Below are 12036 nucleotides of genomic sequence, written 5' to 3' on the forward strand. Positions count from 1 at the left end.
TTGGAGGCTGAGTCAGAGGATCACAAGTTTGAGAGCAGCCTTGCAATTTAGTAAAATTCTTTCTCAAAGTGAAAAATAAAAAGGACTGGGGATGTGGCTGGGAGATAGAGAGTCTTTGGGTTCAATCCCCTGTACGACATAAAGCAATGAATACATACCTACATACTTGGACGTATACTTTACCAAAGGAGATAAATAGATGGCAAATAAGACATGAAAGACGTTAAGTAAGGGCTGGGGATGTGGCTCAAGCGGTAGCCGCTGCCCTGGAATGCGCGGGGCGCTGGGTTCGATCCTCCGCACAACATACAAATAAAATAAAGATGTTGTGTCCACCGAAAACTAAAAAATAAATATTAAAAATTTCTCTCTTTAAAAAAAAAAAAAAAGACGTTAAGTAAGAGCTAATTAAAACCACAGTGAGATAACACTACCTAACCACAGGAATGCCTAACTTAAAAGGACTAGTAATACAAAATGTTAGCAAGAGCGTAGAGCAATAAAAATTCTCATATTCAGGAGAAAAGTAGGATTTTAAGATTATACAACTACTCTGGGAAATGGTTTTACAGTTTCTTTAGAGGTTAAATATATGCCAATATATACCTATCATACCTACCAAATGACCCAAATGTTACACTATTTATCTAAGACAAATAAAAGCATACATCCACAAAGACCTTAACATGAATGTTAATAGCAGCTACATTTGTAAGAGCTAAAGACTAGAAATAACCCAAATGTCTTTCAAAAGGTGAATGGAGCTCGGTAAAGTGGCACATGCCTATAATCCCAGCAAGGCTGAGGCAGGAAGATGGTGAGTTCAAGGTCAGCCTCAGCAATTTAGCAAGGACCTAAGCAATCAGCAATTTGTCTCTAAATAAATATAAAAAAGGGCTGAGGATATGGCTCAGTGGTTAAATGCCACCACTGGGTTCAATGCCTGGCACCAAAAAAAAAGGAATGACTTACTGATAAATGAAATATGACTTATTTTTAAAAATAGCTGAGTGAGGGCTGGGGATGTGGCTCAAGAGGTAGCACGCTGGCCTGGCATGCATTTTGCCGGGGTTCCATACTCAGCACCACATACAAACAAAGATGTTGTGTCTGCCGAAAACTAAAAAATAAATATTAAAAAATTCTCTCTGTCTCCCTCTCTCTTAAAAAAAAAAAAAAAAAATAGCTGAGTGAAAGAACCCCAGAATCTCCCTGTCCCCAAAGAAGAGTAGTTTTGGTATGATTCCTTTGATACATAGTTCTAAGCAATACAAACTAATCTATTGTGACAGAAAGCAGATCACAGGGTACCTAGGGACCAAAAGGACTAGGACATGGAAAAGATGGATTACAAAGGGGATGAGGAAACTGTTGAGGGTGATGAGTATGTTAATTAAATACAATCTGGATTGTGATTATGGTTTCAAAGGTGTATATATCAAACTGTATAAATATGTCCAAGGCTGAGGCAGGAAGATTGAAAATTTGAGGCCAGCCTCAGCAACTTAACAAGACCCTATCTAAAACCGAAAAGGGCTGGGGATGTAGCTCAGTGGTAGAGTTCCCAAGGTACCATCCTCACTATCAAAAAAAAAAAAAAAAAAAAAAAAAACAGATATTTTGTTTCTTGAAAAAAAAAATCTTAAGAAAATAAGGCAAAATTTTAAGATTTGACAAAATTAGTGAAAGGTACTTTGTTGTTACATTAACCTTTTATGTTTGAAATAGTTCACCATAACGAAAAGAAGCTTGGAGCCTCCAGTAAACAAAATATGAGTTTTTTTTTTTTTGGTAAGGAAAACAATAAGTTATTTGTATCAACAACTGCTGTGATGCCATCCTAAAATCAATGATTGGTGAAGTTGGGTTTTAATTAGGGTTTTTGTTTTTGCTTAGTTTTCACAGAGTAAATTCCATTCTTATTTATGTCTAGTTTTAGGCATCTTGACAAATATGTATTTTTGAGTAACCACCATCAAAGTCTAGGTAAAAACTATATCACCACCCCAAAATATTAACTCATGCTCTCATTTGTATCATCTACTGATCTGTTTTTTCTTCCTATAATTTGACTTCTCCCAAAAAGTCAAATAAATGAAATGAAAAAAGTAACTTTTTAAAAATCTGGCTATTTTCACATAGAATGATGCATACCAGGGCAGGGGTTATGGCTCAGCAGTAGAGCACTCACCTAGCAAGTGCGAGGCCCTGGATTCGATCCTCAGCACCATATAAAAATAAATAAAATAAAAGTATTGTGTCCAACTACAACTAAAAAAATAAATATTTAAGAAATAATAATAATACATACGAAGCTTGATACTATGTATATAAAATTTCGAAACATGCCAAACAACTATATCCTGTTAAAGGATTCATTCATACATAGTGAAAATATAAAGTCACATTCAGATAAGCCTGGCATGGTGGCACATACCTGTAATTCCAGTATTCAGTAGGCTGAGGCAAGAGGATCACAACTCTTGAGGTCAACCCAGGCAACCTTGTCTCAAAATAAAAAATAAAAAGGGCCAAGGATGTGTGTAGCTCAGTGTTACAGTGCTCCCCTCATTCTTTCCCTAGCACTTGGAAAAATAATAACGTATTTGCATTTGAGATTCATTGCTGTTCTTTATGTATGTATCAGTAGTTTGTTCTCTTTTTTTACTGCTGAATACTATTCTCTTTCTCTTTTTAAAATACTATTCTCTTGTATGGATGTAACATTGTTTTTCCATTCACTAGTTACAGGACATTAGGATTTGTGTGTGTGTGTGTGTGTGTGTGTGTGTGTGTATATGTATTACAGTGGGGTTTTTTTTGGGGGGGGAGGGCTTTAGGATTATTTCCAGTTTTGTCAACTGTGGATAAAACATTCAGTTTTTTCCAAAATGGATGGACCATTTTTCTTTTTTCATCAATGAATAAGCATTTCAGTTGCTTTGCATGCTTGCCGGCCTTGGTATTGTCAATTTTTTTTTTTTTTTTTGGTGCCAGGGATTGAACCCAGTTGCTCAGATTGGCTTTGAACTTGCCACCCTCCTGCCTCAGTCTACTGAGACACCAGGATTACAGGCATGCTCTACTATGTCCAGCTTGTCAATATTTTTTAAAAATATATTATTTGTTTTTAGCTATTCCACCAGTTGTGCAATGATAACTCAATGAACTCTGCACTTTCCCTAATGATTTATGAGTTTTACTTTTCTTCTTTTTTTTTTTGGTACTGAGAATAGGAATTGAACTCACTCTGCCATGGAGCTACATCCCCACATCCCCAGTCTCTTTTATGTTCATATTTTATGACAGAGTCTTGCTAAGTTGCCTAGGCTGGCCTCGAACTTGAACTTGTGGTCTTCTTGACATACACTACTGCAACTGGCTAATTAGCTAAATTTAGCCTTTTTTCATGCACTGATTTGTCATCTGTATATCTTCTTCAGTGAAGTATCTATGTTGTCCTTGAGCTAATTCTTTTACTTGGCTGACTGTTTTCTTATTTTTTTAATGGACACAAAATACAATATCTTTGTTTATAGCTTTATTTTATTCATTTATTTATTTTGGCAGAGCTGGGGATTGAACCCAGAACCTTGTGCATACAAGGTAAGTACTCTACCAACTGAGCTACATCCCCAGGCCCCTTATTCGTTTATTTTATGTGGTTCTAAGGTTTGAACCCAGGGCCTCATATGTGCTAGGCAAGTGCTTTACCACTGAGCCACAACCTAGCCTCCTATTTATTTATTTTATGTGGTGCTGAAAATTGAACCCAGTGCCTTACATGTGCAAGAAAAGCACTCTACCACTGAGCTACAGCCCCAGCTCCTATTTTCTTATTCTTGAGTTGAGGTTTTTTCACATAGTCTGGATACAAGACATTTATCAGATAAAGTAATTTTTATTTATAAAATATTTTTCTCCCAATCTGTAGACTATCTTTTTAAATTTTTATTAGGTTCAATTTTTCTTTTTTTTTTTCTCTTATGGATCATGTCATATCTAAGAAATCTTTGTCTAGCCAGGTATGATGTCGCACACCTATAATCCCAGTGGCTTAAGAGGCTGAGGCAGGAGGATTTCAAGTTCAAAGACAGCCTCAGCAACTTAGAAAGGACCTGTCTCAAAACAAAAAATAAAAACAGGCTGGAGATGTGGCTCAGTGGTTAAGCACCCCTGGATTCAATCTCTGATACATAAATAAATAAATTGATAAATAAAATCTTTTTTTTTTTTTTTTTATAAATTTCTTTGGTCTTGTCTTTTTTTTTTTTTTAAATATTTATTTTTTAGTTATCGGTGGACACAACATCTTTGTTAGTATGTGGTGCTGAGGATCGAACCCGGGCCGCACGCATGCCAGGCGAGCGCGCTACCGCTTGAGCCACATCCCCAGCCCGATAAATAAAATCTTGGTCTAACAATAGATCACAAAAATTTCCCCCTAAATTTTCTTTTAGAAGTGTATAGTTTTAGATTACTACTTTTAAATATATTTACATATATTTGTATGACTATATGTATGTTTATACTTTTATATCTGTAATCTGTACCTAGAAGGATACACAAGATTTCCTTTAGGGTTAGAAAATAATGGGACTTGGTGTAAAAGTAAGTATCTGACTTTTCACTGGGTATCTTTAGAACTATTGAATTTTTTTAAAAAAGTATATATATATATTACTGTACCTTAAAAACAAAAATAAAATATGAAGCAAAAGCTAAGAAATTAAAGAAATGTTGGGGACCACTGAAACATGGTTTCACTCATAGTTTAAAATCACTGCAGTAAGGCTAGGGATGTAGCTCAGTAATAGAACACTTGCCTATCATGTGCAAAGCCCTAGGTTTGATACCCAACAGTGCAAAAAAAATAGGAAAGAAAGTTAGGAAGAAGGAAAAGAAAAAGAAGGAAGCAAGCAAAGAAGGAAATGAAAGAAAGAAGGAAAAAAAACAAAAACAGATTCAACTAGGTGCAGCGACACATGCCTATAATCCCAGCTGCTCAAGTGCCTGGGGTAGGAGGATTGCAAATTCAAGACCCTGTCTCAAAATAAAAAACAAAATGGGCTGGGGATGTGGCTCAGTGGTTAAATGCCCCTGGTTCAATCTCCAGTACAGAAAGAAAGAAAAAAATCACTTTGACATTGTTGGATGGGATGGTTTTCCATCGTTTCAAATCTCTCTGAGGGCTCTCTTCTCCACCATTTTCCAGGATTCCACAAGACTGGCAGTTCTCACTGGGCTGAGAACCAGAAATCAAGTTAACTGGCAAAGAATTAATTGGGCCAGTCAGAAAACAAGACACGAATGAATGAATAAATGGAGACATTTCCTCACTATGTCTTTTAACACTGCAGTATTTAAAGACTGTTAAGGTTGCTGCCACCTACAGGCCATATCTTCAAATATCCACTTCATGGAAATTACCCAGGTATTCCTCTCAGTAGAAACCTCTTTGGGGTTCTGGATTGGAGAAAGTTACTTATAAATTTCTCTTTTTTCCCCCTTCAGCCCATATTCTGTCACAAACCCAAACTGGTATTTGGAGTTCCTAAAAGTGAAGACCGTGGCATCAGATTTGTCTGGGATTGAAACTAATTTTTACCTTGTGCAATCCTTTTATAGCAGTTTATTCATCTGTGAAATGGGGGTGGTAACAGTAGCTGCTTCAAACAAGTGTTTTGAGGATTGGATCAGGTCATGTAAAGCATAGTGGCACATAGTGAGCACAGAACAAATATTAATAGTTGTTATTAAGCAGATCGGAGTCACTCCTACTCTAAACTAACAAATTGTATCTTGACATACAGTAACCCAGGGCAAAGACCTTTAACACCTGGCTCCACCACTTCACAGCTTGTGACCTTAGGCAAGTGTCTTAACCTTGCTGAACCTTACTTGACCCCACAGGTGGTTTTGGAGATTACATGAGGTCATCTATGTAAAGCACAAGACAGTGGTGGCATAGAGAGAGCAGATGATCCATGGAGTGATGATGGAGTGATGATGAGCACGGAAATAGCCACCAACCACAGGTGAAGGTTGGACAGCACAGGTTGCAAATAGGCAGGACACAGGCAGCTACTAATCTGCAGATATTTTTATTTGGCCCATAGGGTTTTACATTTTTTAACTTTGTTCTAAATTAGTTATACATGACATTAGAATGCACCTTGACACATTATATATACATGGAGTTTAACTTCTCATTCTTCTGGTTGTACATGACGTAGAATCACACCAGTTGTGTAGTCATAGATGCACAAAGGGTAATAATATCAAGTGCATATCTTTTCTACCCCCATACCTTTTCCCATTTCTTCACTCCCTTCTGCCTAATCCAAAATAACTCTATTCTTCCCTAGCCCCCCGCCATTGTGAATTAGCATCCACATATCAGAGAAACATTCAGCCTTTGGTTTTTTGGAATTGGCTTATTTTCACTTAACTTGATATTCTCCACCTCCATCCATTTACCAGCAAATGCCATAATTTCATTCTTTATTAAGGCTGAGTAATATTCCATTGTGTATATATACAATATTTTCATTATAGCAGCTCAACTCACTATAGCTAAACAATGGAACCAACCTAGGTGTCCTTCAACAGATGAATGGATACATTTTTTAAATTCTTTTTATATAAACAGGATAGTAGAGTATATTTTGACATTCTGACTGGAGTAAGATGGAATCTAAGTGTAGTTTTAATTTGCATTTCTCTAATAGCTAGAGATGTTGAACATTTTTTCATATATTTGTTGGTCATTCCTATTTTTTCTTCTGTGAAGTAGGGTTTACATTTTTAAAATTACTTGCCAACCTTAAAAACAAAAATTTCGGCCAGGTGCCTGTAATACCAGTGATTTGGGAAGCTGAGGAAGAAGGATCACAAGCTCAAAGCCAGCAATTTTCTTTTTAAATATGTTTTAGTTGTAGGGGCTGGGGTTGTGGCTCAGTGGTAGAGCACTTGCCTAGCATGTGTGAGGCACTAGGTTCAATTCTCAGCACATATAAAAAAATGAATAAAATAAAGGTGAATCAATGTCTAAGAAAAAATTTAAATTTTTTTTTTAGTTGTAGATAGACACAAAACCTTTATTTATTTGTCTTTATATGGTGCTGAGGATAGAACCCAGTGCCTCACACATGCTAGGCAAGTGCTCTACCACTGAGCCACAACCCCAGCCCAGCCTCGGCAATTTAGTGAGACCCTAAGCAACTTAGCAAGACCCTGTCTCAAAATTAAAAAAAAAAAAAATAGAAAGTACTGGGGATGTAGCTCAGTGGTAAAGCACCTCTGGGTTCAATCCCTAGAACCCCCCCAAAACAACAAAATTCAGACTGGGGATATAGTTCAATGGTAGAATGTTTGCCTAGCATGCACAAGGTGCTGAGCCACTACAAAACACACACACACACACACACACACACACACACACACACAAATTCACATTTAAATCCAGATTCTGAACTTCTCTTTAAAAAATGTGAACATTTGGGCTGGGCTGTAGCTCAGTGGCAGAGCACTTGCCTCGCATGTGTAAGGCACTGAGTTCGATCCTCAGCACCACATAAAAATAAACAAATAAAATAAAGGCATTCTGAAATGAGAAAATCTAACAATATATCACACTTTACGTACAAGAAAGATGGCGCATATCAGGGAAACCTAATGTCTTCAAAGGAGCAAAGGATGCTCCCTGGAGAAATGATGCTAAAATTGGTACACAAAGGTCAAGTGGGGGTTAGCCTGATGTAGTAATGGTGGGGGGGAGTGCTGCAATGCTTGGAGGGACTGTCATGTCCACAGACCTTGAGACAAAGACATTAGTGCCTCCAGGAGACTTCAGAGTAGCTGTGGACTGGAATCCAATGAACAAGAAGGTGGGAAGATGAGGCTCCAGACTTCAGGATTTTGAATTTCGTGAGGACAAGTGTGTATAAACAGTCCCTGACTTACAATGGTTCAACTTACAACGTTTTGATCTAACAAGTGTTACAAAAGCAACATGCACTTAGTAGAAAGGTACTTTGAGTTTGATCTTTTCCTGAGCTAGCAACATCTGATACAATATGCTGTGGTTCTGGGCAGTGGTGTGAGCCTCAGCTCCCAGTCAACCATGGAATCAGAAAAGGAAACAACCAGTACTCTATAGTGTACTCAGTTGTCAGCATTTTTTTTTTTTTTTTGATACAAGTATTCAGGAAATTACATGAGATACAATAGACATCATCATGTTAGATGAGTTTGCCCAACTGTAGGTTTATGCAAGTATCCTGAGCATGTTAAAGGTAGGCTAGGTTAAACTAAGATGTTCAGGAGGTTAGGTTTATTAATTTTTTTTTCTTTTTTTCTATACTGAGGATCAAACCCAGTGTCTCATATGCAAGCACTTTACCACTAAGCTACATTCCCAAGCACCTCTCCCTTTCAAAATTTTATTTTGAGAAAGGGTTTTTCTAAGTTGTTCAGGCTGTCCTTGAATTTGCAATCCTCCTGTCTTAATCTCCCAAGTAGCTAGGGCAAAAAGAGTGTGCCACAGTGCCTGGCTTTATTTTATTTTATTTATTTATTTACTTACTTATTATTTTTTGGTACTGGGGATTGGACCCAGGGGCACTTTACCACTGAGCCATATCCCCTGTGGAGGGCCATCGTGCTGAGTGACCAGCATTTTCCTTCCTGTGATCGGTGGAGGCTCTGTCGGTCACTTTCGTAGTGATCTAGCCACATCCACAGTGGCCCTAGACGGCTGCCCTGATCCTCGAAGTAGCAGAATATGTCTTCATACGTAGGCTGTGCCTTCCTGCAGCCTCAGGGATCGAGCTATACTCACCTGTTCCTTTATGATATTACCCCTTTGCCCTGTTTGGGATAGAATGTTCCGTGGAAACGCCCTTTGTGTGTCCCCTTCTCTTGCTCTGCCCTTGGGTATGGCCTTCTTAGATGTCAGTCAACCTGCTGACAGCAGACATCACGAAGCTAGACTCAGCCCCTTGAAACCTACCCCTTGCTTCGTTTGAAGGCTACTACTCAATAAAACTGGTCAGCACGTGCTCAGTCTCTCTTTCTGTGCACCCTTATGGTCAGAGGAGCCATCACAGGACCCCCAAAGAAAAAGGTATCTCTGTCTCTTGTGTGGTTATTTCCTACGGCCCAGTTCCCCTGGAGTGACCCTGGGTGTTTTTGTCACCAGAAACATGACAATCCCCAGTCCTTTTTATTTTTCACTTGAGACAGGTTCTCACTAAGTTACTTAGGGCCTCACTAAGTTTGATTCTCTTGCCTCAGCCTCCCAAATTGCTGGGATTACAGGCATGTACCATGGTGCCTGGCGATGCCTGTCTTTAAAATACATTCTTTTTTTTTTTTTTTTTTTTTTTTTTTTGCGGTTCTGGGGATCGAACCCAGGGCTTTGTGCCTACAAAGCAAGCACTCTACCAACTGAGCTATATCCCCAGCCCTAAATGTATTTTTTACCCCAAATGTATTGACCCTATGGGTGCTTAAACATTGAGCCACATCCCTAGCCCTTTTCATTTTTTTGTTTTGAGACAGGACCTCACTACGTTGCCAAGGCTGACATTGAACTTGCCATCCTCCTGCCTCAGCCTCCCAATCACTAGGATTATAGGTATGTATTGAGAAACTGATGTAGCTCCATTTTTGAAAAAAGCTTCTACCTCAAAGCTTGTCCAAGAAAGGGGGCGTGACCCTTGTCCTTGGAAAAACCCACAGAGCACTCACTCCTAGGCACATACCCTCCCTGCTGAATTGTTTGTCTGCAAATATCAGGAGAGATCTGCGGTGCCAAGTGTCTCTGACTCAGTTAGGCTAGGTGAGGACCCATAGCAACCCCCTAGCAACCACCAATCAGCATGAGACAGAGAAAATACCTGGGATGCCATATGGCCCCCTCCTAGTAGTTTATGGTGGTTGATAACATGTTGGGAAACCATGTAGTTTAGCACGTACAACCCTCGTGGCTTAAACCAATCAGTTCAAAGGAATCCCCCTCTTGTACTAACCAATCACCCCTACCCAACTTGTTCCCACCAGTGAATGTGCTAATCAATGTTAAGAGTTGTTTGAGGGCTCAGGATGTGGTTCAAGCGGTAGTGCACTCGCCTGGCATGCGTGCGGCCTGGGTTCAATCCTCAGCACTACATACAAATAAAGATCTTGTGTCTGCAGAAAACTAAGAAATAAATATTAAAAAATTCTCTCTTTCTCTCTCAAAAAAAAAAAAAAAGAGTTGTTTGATTTTCCCGTGGTATGGAATGATTTGCTGTGTGATGTTGTGATGCATAGAGTATCCCCCACAAAAAACCTATAAAATCCTACTGAACAAAGGACCAGGACTCACTCCCTGGGACCCCTGCATCAGGAACAGTTTTGAGTCCAGGCTGGAGCTTGCAATAAAGACTCTTGTGTGATTACATCAGATTCAGCTCCTGGAGGTCTATTGGGGTCCCACGAATCTGATATTACAGTATCACTGCTCCAGGCTTACATGCTTTTTTATTTTGGTACCAGGGATTGAACGCAGGACACTTAACCACTGAGCCACATCCTTAGCCCTTTTTTTTGTATTTTATTTAGAGACAGCATCTCACTGAGTTGGTTAGAGCCTCACTAAGTTGTTGTGGCTGGCTTTGAACTCACGATCCTTCTGGCTCAGCCTCCTGAGGCATGCACCACCATGCCCGTCCTTCAATACATCTTTGACTTTGCAATATTTCCAACTTACAATGGATTTATCAGGCCATAACTCCACTGTACACCAAGTAGCATCAGTACTTCAAAGCTAAAAGTTTGAAGATAGCCAATTGGGGTAACAAACTAGGAGTTACTCAGGATCAGAATGGAGAAGTCAACAATTTAGAAAGCAGAGGAGTACACAGGCAGTATAGGATCTAGTTCTAGAAACTCTGGACATAAACAGAACAGCCTTTCCAGTGTGACCTGGCAAAGGGCAGATTTTATTAGAACCAAGTTGAGTTGCTCAAAAAGGTGAATATATGATGTTCATTTTTATAATGGAAAAATAAGAATAAACGTGTCACTAAAAATTCATAACAAAATGTAGAGCTAGAAGCCAGGTGCAGTGGTGCATGCCTGTCGTCCCAGCAACTGTGGGGGCTTAGGTAGAAGGATTTCAAGTATGGGATCTGCATACAGCATATTAGTGAAAGGATACTGCACTCTGGGTTCAATCCCCATTTATAGGCACGGCTATGCATGCCCGCACGCACACATAACAACTAGACTCATAGTACCTATTTCCAATTTAATTGCTCCTCCCACTATATTTAGTCTGCTTAAGGTGAATAAACTCAGTACCAATACTTCATTGTTAATAATGTTAGCAATTCCATATCTATCTCCCCATTTTCCCAACTCTCCTGTGTGTACGTTACTGGGAATTTAACCTAGAGCACTTTAACATTGAATTACATCCCAAGCCCTTTTTTAAAAAAATTTCTAAAGAATTTTTTAGCTAGGACTGGTGGCACAATTTGGGAGGCTGAAGCAGGAGGATTGTGAGTCCAAAGCCAGCCTTAGAAATTTATTGAGGCCCTAAGTGACACAGAGAACTCCTATCTCAAAAAATAAAAAAGAATTGATCATGTGGCTCAGTGGTTAATCATCCCTGGGTTCAATCCCTGGTACCAAAACAAAACAAAACAAATTTATTTTGAGACAGGGTCTTGCTAAATTGCTGATGAGGCTGAGTCCAGAGTTTCTAGAACTAGATCCTATACTGCCTGTGTACTCCTCTGCTTTCTATCCAGGCTGAGTCTCAAACTTGTAATCTTCCTGCCTCAGCCTCCCAAATTGCTAGGATTATAGGCGTGAGCCACTTTGCCTGGCAATAGCAGTTTCATTTGTTGAGACCTGCTAAATGTTGAGCTCTGTATTATATGCATTATTTCACTTTTCTACTAAGTTAACAAATACAGTCCACTGAAAATATTATGTACCTGGGGACTACAAGACACTAGAGATACAGGAATTAATGAAATAAAC

At 39.0% G+C, this 12036-nt stretch overlaps 1 long non-coding RNA gene across 2 annotated transcripts in view; it reads left to right on the forward strand.

Annotated features, from left to right (window-relative positions):
* Window positions 1-12036, forward strand: part of LOC143403168 (uncharacterized) — a 39707-nt gene that overhangs the window by 1212 nt on the left and 26459 nt on the right. For both annotated transcript variants that reach the window (XR_013091846.2, XR_013091845.2), the window contains exons 2-4: window positions 3571-3606; window positions 5216-5434; window positions 9565-9640. This is a non-coding gene — a long non-coding RNA (uncharacterized LOC143403168). The remainder of the gene's footprint in view (window positions 1-3570; window positions 3607-5215; window positions 5435-9564; window positions 9641-12036) is intronic.

The sequence above is a fragment of the Callospermophilus lateralis genome, chromosome 7 (assembly GCF_048772815.1).
Source record: "Callospermophilus lateralis isolate mCalLat2 chromosome 7, mCalLat2.hap1, whole genome shotgun sequence".
In the NCBI taxonomy this organism is placed as follows: Eukaryota; Metazoa; Chordata; class Mammalia; order Rodentia; family Sciuridae; genus Callospermophilus; species Callospermophilus lateralis.